Genomic DNA, 10,177 nt, shown 5'->3' on the forward strand with positions numbered 1-10,177 from the left:
TGAAAAGACAGTCTTTTCCCACAAACGAGTCCTTCTACAATGCTGGCTCAGTTCAACTACCAGGTTCTAACCATCCTGTGTCTGTCCAACACATTGTCAAACAAAACATGGAGAAATACGAGAAAAACAGCAAGGAGATTGAGTATGCTGTTGAGGAGTATGAACAGAACAAAGGCATGATTGATGAATGGTCTAACCTTGCACCTGAATCTGAACTAGTGAGATTGGAGTGTATTGAAGAACTTGAGCTAAGACAACCAGACTGTGTAAATGAACAAGAAAATGTGCCAGACTACAGCCGTCAGGCTAATGCTGTTACAGAGTCCAGAGCTATCAGAGAGGTCCCTGTGATAGATCCTGCACTGTTACGGCAAATGTTGCAAAATCTGAACCAGAAGCAAGCCTGTGTATTCTATGCAGTTCGAGACTGGTGCGTAAAGCGAGTCTGTGGCCTCAATCCAGATCAGTTTTTCTTTTACATAAACGGTGGCGCTGGAACAGGAAAGTCACATCTTATCAAATGCATCTACTCAGAGGCATCTAAGATACTGTGCAAACAGCCAAAACATGCAGAGGATGCTGACATTTCAAAACCCACTGTCCTGTTGACTGCTTTCACTGGAACTGCAGCCTTTAACATCTCAGGCACAACACTGCACTCTCTCCTTAAGCTACCAAGAAGTCTAAAACCTCCATTTCAAGGACTTGGCAACAAATTGGATGAAGTCAGGTCTGAGCTTTTCAATGCTGAGATCATTATCATCGATGAAGTGTCCATGGTGTCAAAGCCCCTTTTTGCCTATGTTGATGCGAGACTCAAACAGATCAAAGGCAGTCAGAGACCCTTTGGAGGAATGTCAGTAATAGCTGTTGGAGACTTCTATCAGTTGCCACCAGTGCGACAGACTAAACCTCTCTGTGTGCATGACCCATCAGATATTGACTTATGGCGGGAACACTTTGAGATGATCACTCTGACTGAGGTTATGCGTCAGAAGAATGACATTCCCCTTGCACAGATGTTGAACCGGATCCGTGTGAAAGAAAAATCAGATAAGTTATCTGAAACAGACAGAGCTTTGCTTTCACAAGCTGTCACTGAATCAGCACTTTGTCCAACTGATGTCCTGCACATTTTTGCAACTAATAAACAAGTAGCTTCCCACAACTCAGCAACATTAAGTGAACGTCACTCTTACATCACTAAAATTGATGCCGATGACTACAGGAAAGACCCACGAAATGGCAAAATGTCACGACAAGCCCAACCGTTTAAAGGAGGCACAAATGAGTTACCAGATACACTACAAGTTGCTGAAGGTGCTCGTATTATGCTCACCAGAAACATAGATGTTTCTCAAGGATTAGTGAATGGTTCATTTGCTACTCTAGTCAGGTTAATAACATCTGAACAACATGAATCTGCATATGTCACTATGCTTGGGCTCAAGATGGATGATGAAACAGCTGGAAGGAACTGCAGTAACAGAGTACCAGGGGCACCTGACGATCTTGTGTACATAGAGAGAGCAGAGGAGAATCTAAAACAGAAAGGAGTGGTACGCAGACAGTTTCCCATTAAGCTGGCCTTTGCATGTACAATTCATAAGGTTCAAGGTATGACAACAACATCAGCTGTAGTTTCACTCAAGCACATTTTTGAACCTGGCATGGCTTATGTAGCTCTAAGTAGAGTGGCCTCTCTCAGTGGATTGCACCTACTGGACATAGATGAGAATAAAATATATGCCAACCCTGAAATCACTGCAGCCTTAAAGACAATGAGACAAGTCAACTTGGATGACATGATGCCTCTTCTTAATATAAAACAAACATTGAGCAGAAATGACACTCTGATCATTGTTCACCATAACACAGAAGGTTTGCCATCTCATGTGAATGACATCAAAAGCCATCATGAGCTGTGTCTTGCAGATGTCTTGTGTCTCACAGAAACTCGCCTACAAGGCTCCTTTGTTGCAGAGAGTCTCCATTTAGAGGGCTACAATATGTTCAAACGCAACAGACACTTGTCCTACACAAAGTTTCCACAAATAGCCAACAGAGGTGGTGGTGGAGTTGCTGTTTATGTGAAAAACCACTTTCAAGTGCATGAAAAACAGTACATACATAATGTAACTGACCTTGAGTTTTTGGTTTTAAAGGTCGAAGCCCCAGTAACTGCAATGATTGCAGCAGTGTACAGACCTCCAGACTACAGCTTGACATCATTCCTATCAAACCTGGAAAGCCTTTTGGAGTCACTGGAGATCATGGATTGTCACCCCGTCATTGTCTGTGGCGATTTCAATGAAAATCTTTTATCCAATGCAAAGAAGCCAATACTAGAGCTCTTTCAGTCTAGGAAATACGTCCAACTCATTACTGCTGCAACCACAGAGAGGAACACATTGCTGGACCTCATTTTCATCTCTCAACCACAGCATTGTCTCCATTCTGGTGTCATTAAAACCTATTACAGTTATCACAATCCTGTATACTGTGTCATGTCCTCCAACAGTTCATAAAGCCCATCTCATTTCCAATGACACTTTTGAAGCATTTCAACAATGAAGGGGTTGTTTCATCTCAACAGCACAACACTGAAGAAGGAAGCCTTCCTCAAAGTCAACAATGACCTCCTCTTCCTCTCAGATTCTGATCACCTCAGCATTCACATCTTTCTCAGTATTGCTGCAACTTTTGAGTGTATAGATACATCTGTGGATGCGCTGGGACACATCATCAGTGATGTTTGTTTCCTGAGGTCATCGGGTGTTTCGGGTCTCACAACATCAGACACCCTCCCTCAGGCGACCCAGCCAGGGTTGATCAGGCCCTGGCTTGTGTCCCAGCAGCGTTGGCCCACTTTTCGGACCTCTTGATCCAAATCCACCTAGAGGCCCTCTCCGCGGCCTCTACGGTGGACTTGATGGCTCTCCTCTTCGCAGCTCCTGTGATGCCAAGAAGGGTGTATATCTTGCACAGGGAGCGGGCAGCAAAGCCTCTGCACCCTACCTCCACTGGTTCACAGCGAGCTTTCCAGCCCCTCCTCCGACACTCCTCGGTGAGCTCTTGGTATTTGAGCCGCTTGCGCTCATTGGCCTCTTCCATGCGGTCCTCCCAGGGGACTGTCAGTTCCACTAAGAGGACCTGCTTAGAGGAGGGAGATGTCAATACCAGATCTGGCCTCAAGGAAGTAGATGTTATAAACTCTGGGAACTTAAGCTGCCTGCCCAGGTCAACTCGCAGTTCCCAGTCCGATGCCGATGAGAGCAGGCTGGCTGATGGTGTTGGCTGATGGTGACCATGAACTTAATCCGCTGAGGCTCAGTCTTCCAGATGTCATTCCAGGTCAACTTCCTCTCCAGCGCTCCTTCCCACCTTGTCCATGCCCCCTGCTGCCGCATGCTCACCATCCTGCTGGTCCTCACCTCCTCGACACCTGCTCGGACCTCCTTCAGGACCAGATGGCGTCTGTCCTTGCCCTTAGCCTTGTCGTGCCGTGGTTGTGGGATGGCTCCCAGCCCTGCTCGCCCAGATGCCACCGTGCCCAACAGTGCTTTGTGTCTCAGCCGAGACTCTGCCAGCTCCAGCCCCTCTTGAGCCTTCCACTTCCTGCCCGTCCGCACCACGATACCAGCTGCTGCCACTCTAGAGTCTTTGGAGTCTCGATATACCAGTGCCTCTCTTGTGCGGGAGACCCTGAACTCCTCCTCCAGGCTGTTGATGGGGAGCTGAAGCTTGTTGCTCCTGCCATACAGTGCTGCACTTGTGAGACTGCGTGGCAGACCCAGCCATCGTCGGAGGTAGCAGCTGATTTTCCTCTCCAGGGTCTCGACTGTAGACATCGTCACCTCGTACACTAGCAGGGGCCAGAGGATACGGGGCAAGATGCCATGTTGGTACAACCATGCCTTGAACCTACCAGGTAGACCAGACTTGTCTACTGTAGACAACCAAGTTTCGAGCCTCTTGATGGTTGTTTGGACTGATGCTGTGTCTCTGAGGCTACAGTCAAACACCTTGCCCAGGCTAGTGACTGGCTTCTCAGTGATTGATGGTATTACTGCGCCGTCCACAAAGAAGCGGAACTTGTCCACCACTTTGCCTCTCTTCAGAACCATGGACCTAGATTTTGTTGGTTTAAAGCTCATCCTAGCCCAAGAGATGAGCTTGACCAGGCCCTGAAGGATCCACCTGCATCCAGGCACTGAAGTGGTCGTGACAGACAGGTCGTCCATGAAGGCTCTGATGGGAGGCTGCCGAATTCCAGACTTGGACAGGGGACCTCTGCACTCTGTCTCGGCGGCCTTGACCAACATGTTCATGGCCAGAGCGAAAAGGATGACCGAGATTGTGCAGCCTGTTATGATCCCTTTCTCGAGCCGGTGCCAGTTAGATGTTATGCTCCCTGATGTAACTCTCAGCCTGAAGTCTCCATAGTAATCCAGGATGAGGTCCTTGATCTTGCAGGGGATGTGGTGGTGGTCCAGGGTGGTCTCAACCAGCTTGTGGGGGATCGACCCATATGCGTTGTCCTCTACCATTCAAGTCACCTCGTCCTCCGCTCCTGAAAAACAGACAGCAAGCACTGTCCCGTCTCAGCTCTCTACGGCGCACTCTGATGCATCAGGTGCATTCTCTCAAGTCAAGCTCCATCTCAGACACTTCACAGCACACGTGTAAAGGATGGCATCAGTGTAGTAAGCCTCACACTCCTGAAGAACCTGCAGCAGCAAGGAGACTCATAATAGAGACTGTTCAAAAAGACCCATTTCCAGGCGAACATACTGTTCTTCGAGCAAAGAGAGAAATCCTTAATTCAAGTCCGCTCTTGACCTTTGACCCCTACATCAGTGACAGCCTACTGAGGGTCAGTGGGCGTCTCAGACATGCCTCCCTGGAATCAGAGGTAAAACACCCTATTATCCTCTCAAAGAATAGCCATGTTACAAAAGTGTTTGTGGAACACTATCACATGCAAGTGAAGCACCAGGGGCGACAGTTCACAGAGGGAGCCATCAGAGCGGCTGGACTATGGATTGTCGCTGGCAAAAATGCTCCTGACACAAAAGCCAGGCCTGCTTGCTTCCCCGGGCAACTTCACTGGAAAAGACCTCCTGAAAGGCCAATGGAGACAGCTGCAAGTGCTGGCTAATGAATTCTGGAGCCGTTGGAGAAATGAGTACCTGAGCACTCTCCACCCAAGACGTAAGTGGCACAGGACACATCGCAACCTTCAACCTGGGGACATTGTGCTGTTAAAGCAAACTCAAGCACCAAGAAATGAGTGGCCAATGGCTCTGGTCACATCAACCTCTCCGAGCAGTGACAGAAAGGTCCGTGAAGTTGAGGTGAAAACATCATCCCAAGACACTTCAAAGACTTACCTGCGGCCCATCTCTGATGTAGTCCTCCTCCTAGAAAAAGACTAAAAAAAAAAAAAAAGAGGAAAAGATAATGGTGTATGTATGTATGTGTATATATGTATGTATATATGTGTATATATATATATATATATATATATATATATATATATATGTGTATGTATGTGTGTATGTGTGTGTATGTATATATATATATATATTTTTTTTTTTTTTTTTTTAAAGGGTTTCAAATAGAATGGTTTGAAGTTAGTGGCATTATATGCCAGACGGGGAGTGTTCTGCTCTCAGAATGAATGTATTAAATATGATTTAACGGTAAGAAATTCTTCTTAAGACGCACACTCTGGAGTTTTATTTTGAAGGCTACAGTAACGTAGCAACCAGCAGTTAAGAAGGACGGCTGGTCAATTTGAGTCATCCTCGTCATGCTCACGAAGGCAATGGCTGTAAGTTTGTTGATTTGAAGTGATGTATAATATGTGATGACAGGTTGGTGAGTTTAGTATTCTAATGTGTAATGTTTATTATATAACTTAAGTCAAAAGTCATTTGTGAACTGATATAAAGTCATAGAAAGAAAGTGTAAAGTGAGCGTTGCTTAGCAACAATGTATCTGTTAGGGTAAACGGCTCTTTTGCGCCGTGTCGTTTTTTAGCTATTCTTTAAGTGTTATTATTGTTTATTGGTGTTTGTTGGTTTTCTTTGCAGCGTATCGCTGAGGTTTTGTATTGTTTTTTATTTTTGCAGTTTCACTCGTGGTATTCTAGCTAAGGAAATAAAGGGAGCAAGACGCTCCGATCCTGGTTCGGAGAGTACCTGAGTTTAACTGACTGTTGAACTGTGTCAACGTATTCAAAAGCAAACAACACACAGGGAGAACAGTACAGTGTTACTGTTTATGCATATTTGTTGCATGAAGAACTACTGGAATGTCAGAAAACAAGGTTCTGTTATTCTTTTCATTCTTTTTAAGGCCTCTCCTCCTCCATGTCACTGTTGAGACACTGCCCTCACACCGAACATTGACCAGATAATTGGAGGCTGCAGTTCTACAGCAACGGGAAAGATTAAATAGTGGCAGCCCTATACATCTTCATGTTGACAGTCTACTCCATTGACAGTTTTTTAAATGGACAGATTCAACAAACAATAACATTACAGAAGGCATTTGGGGTGGCTGTGGCTCAGGAGGTAGAGCAGGTTGTATCTAATCAACCGTTTATACTGTTTATATTTGTCATGTCTTATTATCAACTTCTCAAATATCTGTAAAGCACTTTAAAATGCACTAACCTGTATGAACAGTACCATATAAATAAAGTTTGATTGATTGAATTCTAATGACTAAGCTGAGTAAGTTGTTAGTAATTATTTTCTGTGACATTATAAATACTTTTACATTGCTTACTTTAAATCAAAGTAATAATCTAACTTTATACAACAAATAATTATTACTGATGAAATCAACATCTATAAAACTTAGCTGAATCGGTTTACTGTGGAATATTGCATTAAAGAGATATGGCGGTTCATAAGTGGTATGGTGGTGTTTTACTAATATCCACAAGGTAATGCTATTACTGCCATGATTGCAATGAAAACTTGTATACCACATTTCACTTTAATAAAGACAACAAAATGGCAGAAATATAATGTGATAATGTTACTTTAGCACTCACTATGGGTAGAATTGTATGAAATGTTGCACACTTGTGCAATGTGAGTACAAAGTACAAAATTCCTTAACTTAATTGCAACACAATTCAGCATTGAAAAGTTATTGCCTATTAAGTGCATCAAGCTGTTCCTTCAAAAAGTTGGTAACCAACTACAATTAAATGGTAAATGACACCCCAAGACAAACTCATAAGTATAGGTCAACTCCATCTGAATATATGGTAAATATCAACTTTGATGAAGATGAAAATATGTGTTAATCCTATTTTGATAGTCTTGAAGAAAATCACTCAAGTCCTTGTTCCAAGTTTGCTGTGGTGGTGGTGATTTTATTAGTATTCCAGAATATGGTGAGCTTACTGACACAGAGCAGGTCTGTGACATTAGACTGACCCAGAGCAGAAGAAGTGGAAACACTTTATACAGTAAAAATCAAAGCAGCGATCAACAAATGGTAAACAAAAAGGTGGGAATGATGGGCATTTGCATTCAGACCTTACAGTGTGACACAGACAAGATCAAGGGTCAACTCAGTTGGGTCAACAACAGGAGTGGGTACTGCATTCAGACAGATTCAAAAAGGTTGAATCAGCAGGGGTCAAAATCAGAAAAGACACACGGTTGGTATCTTGTTGATGAAGGGGTTGCTGCCAGATTTCACTTGATTATTAACTCTCTATCCAAATTTGTATGTCTTCTTCGATAGTGCCCATAGTTTTTTATTATTAGTCAAAATGTAAAACACACAATAACTGACCATACGGTGGTGCTATTGGTACCATGTTTTGATTTGTTAAGCATTATCACATAGGACAACTGTCCATGAATGGTGAATACTTTAACACTGACAATTTGAGATATCCACCACAAATGATTCATCCGATAGACTATCCATTATACATTTCAATACTTTAAAAAAGTATAATAAATCATGGAAAAAAGGTTAAAATACCTTATGGACATGTATGTTTTTAAAAAAGGAGTTTTAAGAACAAACAGCATGTTAATAGATAGATGTCACAAAACCCTTGTTCACCATGGAATGTTCAATTTAAGAGATATTGAACTTAATAAATCATATGTTGGTGTTTCACTAATGGCCACAAGGTGGGGCTATTGGCTCCATGATTCACTATGTCGTGCACATTGACATGGAGAACTGGTGTACTAAGTTTCATTTCATTGAAAAAAAACAGAATTACAGAAATAAGATGTTATAATATTATAGTAGCGCCTCCTGTATATAGAATTGTATAATTTTACATAATGGTGCACTATCACTATATGTACAAAATTCTCAAATTTGGTGTTGATCCGAATCGGCATTGAAGAGTTATTGATCGTTAAATGCATCAGGCCACGCCCCCAAAAGTTTGCTAACCAATTACGGACAAACGGTAAGGGTTACCAAAAAATGAAGATAATAGCTGTGTGTAACTACAGGTGGCCCATGAGCAAATGCTTCACATATTGTAAAGAATGATCTGTAGCGCCACCATGTGGTCAGTTATTACATGTTTTACATTTTGGCTTATAACTCATGAACCGTAAGGCGTATTCAAACAATCTTTGCACAGTGTGTTCCTTGGATGGTACCAAGTAGACTGATATAGGCCACGCCCATTTGCGTCTAGAACATTTTTCCGCCATTTTGATTTTTTTGAAAAATACATTTTTTACTACTTTTGGCACATTTTTCATCCAATCTTCACCAAACTTGGTACACAACATGTTTAGAGGACCCCGAACACAGCTATTATCTTCGTTTTGTGGTAACCCTTACCGTTTGTCCGTAATTGGTTAGCAAACTTTTGAGGGCGTGGCCTGATGCATTTAACGCAGATAACTCTTCAATGCCGATTCGGATCGCCACCAAATTTGATAATTTTGTACACATGGTGGCACTGTACCATTATGTAAAATTTGATACAATTTTACCAAATGGGGGCGCTACTGTAATATTATAACACAATATTCCTACAGTTCTGTTGTCTTCAATGAAATGAAACTTGGTACATTAGTTCTCCATGTCAATGTGTACGATATTGTGAAACATGGAGCCAATAGCCCCACCTTGTGGCCATAAGTGAAACACCAACATATGACTTATTAAGTTCCATATCTTTTAATGTCAACCTTCTATGATGACAGCAGAATTGTACAGATGGGGATATTGAACACCTTTGTGGTATTTAATGAAACTTCACCTGTAGGTGGCGCCACAAAATGTTGAATAATTGCTGCTCCAACAGAAATCTGCAGTGAAGGTAGCAATAACAGGAATGGTGGCAGCGGCTGCATCTGGCAGTTTGCGAGGGATGCGTCTGGCAGTTTGCAGCTCCCACACGCAATTTCTTATGAAATTGCAAAATTTTCTAGTTGAGATATGAGCTTTCCCATTGACTTTCCATTATAAATTTTAATGTTTTAAAAAATTATATAAAATCAATGGAATATGTTAGAGATATAAAAAGTAATAGCACACATCTCCTTATGGATATGTACAATTTGACATTGAAACGAAGGTGATACGACAAATCGTGTAGGACTAGTTACACTACGAAAAACGGCGAAATAATAATAATATATAAAGAGCGAAGATAACATAGTGTGGGAGCTTTGCAGCTCCCACACAATAAAGAGCGAAGACAACATTGCAGCTCCCACACAATTAGTAAAGCTTCAGCTTAATACAAATTTTTATTAAACATTATACCAAAAAAGAAAAAAAAAGTTTCTGCAGCTTTTCTTTCAAGTAAGTGACTAAACAGTGTCAAAAAGAACTTCACTGTGGATTTGTTTGGCAATTATCTAACGTAAACTTCAATCCAAACAAGAACATTGTTACATTGCAGTGTCTGACTGAAACCACACAGGTATTAGTCGGGCAGGAGAAACAGGTTCTCATGCACCCGCATGGCATTTTTTTGGGACCCTAATGGTGTCTAGTTAAGAATTTTTCATGTTGCCAAGGTCAACTAATGGCCCATGGGGTTTATTCGGCGGCCATCTTGAATTGATGTCCGCGCGAGTGGCGAAAGACAGCGATTTTCATAACTCCTGAACCAGATGTCATACAAAGAAAAATAAACCCAGTTTTTCATATAATT

At 42.3% G+C, this 10,177-nt stretch overlaps 1 pseudogene; it reads right to left on the minus strand.

Moving 5' to 3' along the window:
* Positions 1-2,795: 2,795 nt before the first annotated feature.
* On the minus strand, positions 2,796-4,550 carry LOC128376901 (uncharacterized; annotated as a pseudogene).
* Positions 4,551-10,177: the final 5,627 nt, after the last annotated feature.

The sequence above is a fragment of the Scomber japonicus genome, chromosome 17 (assembly GCF_027409825.1).
Source record: "Scomber japonicus isolate fScoJap1 chromosome 17, fScoJap1.pri, whole genome shotgun sequence".
NCBI classification, from domain to species: domain Eukaryota; kingdom Metazoa; phylum Chordata; class Actinopteri; order Scombriformes; family Scombridae; genus Scomber; species Scomber japonicus.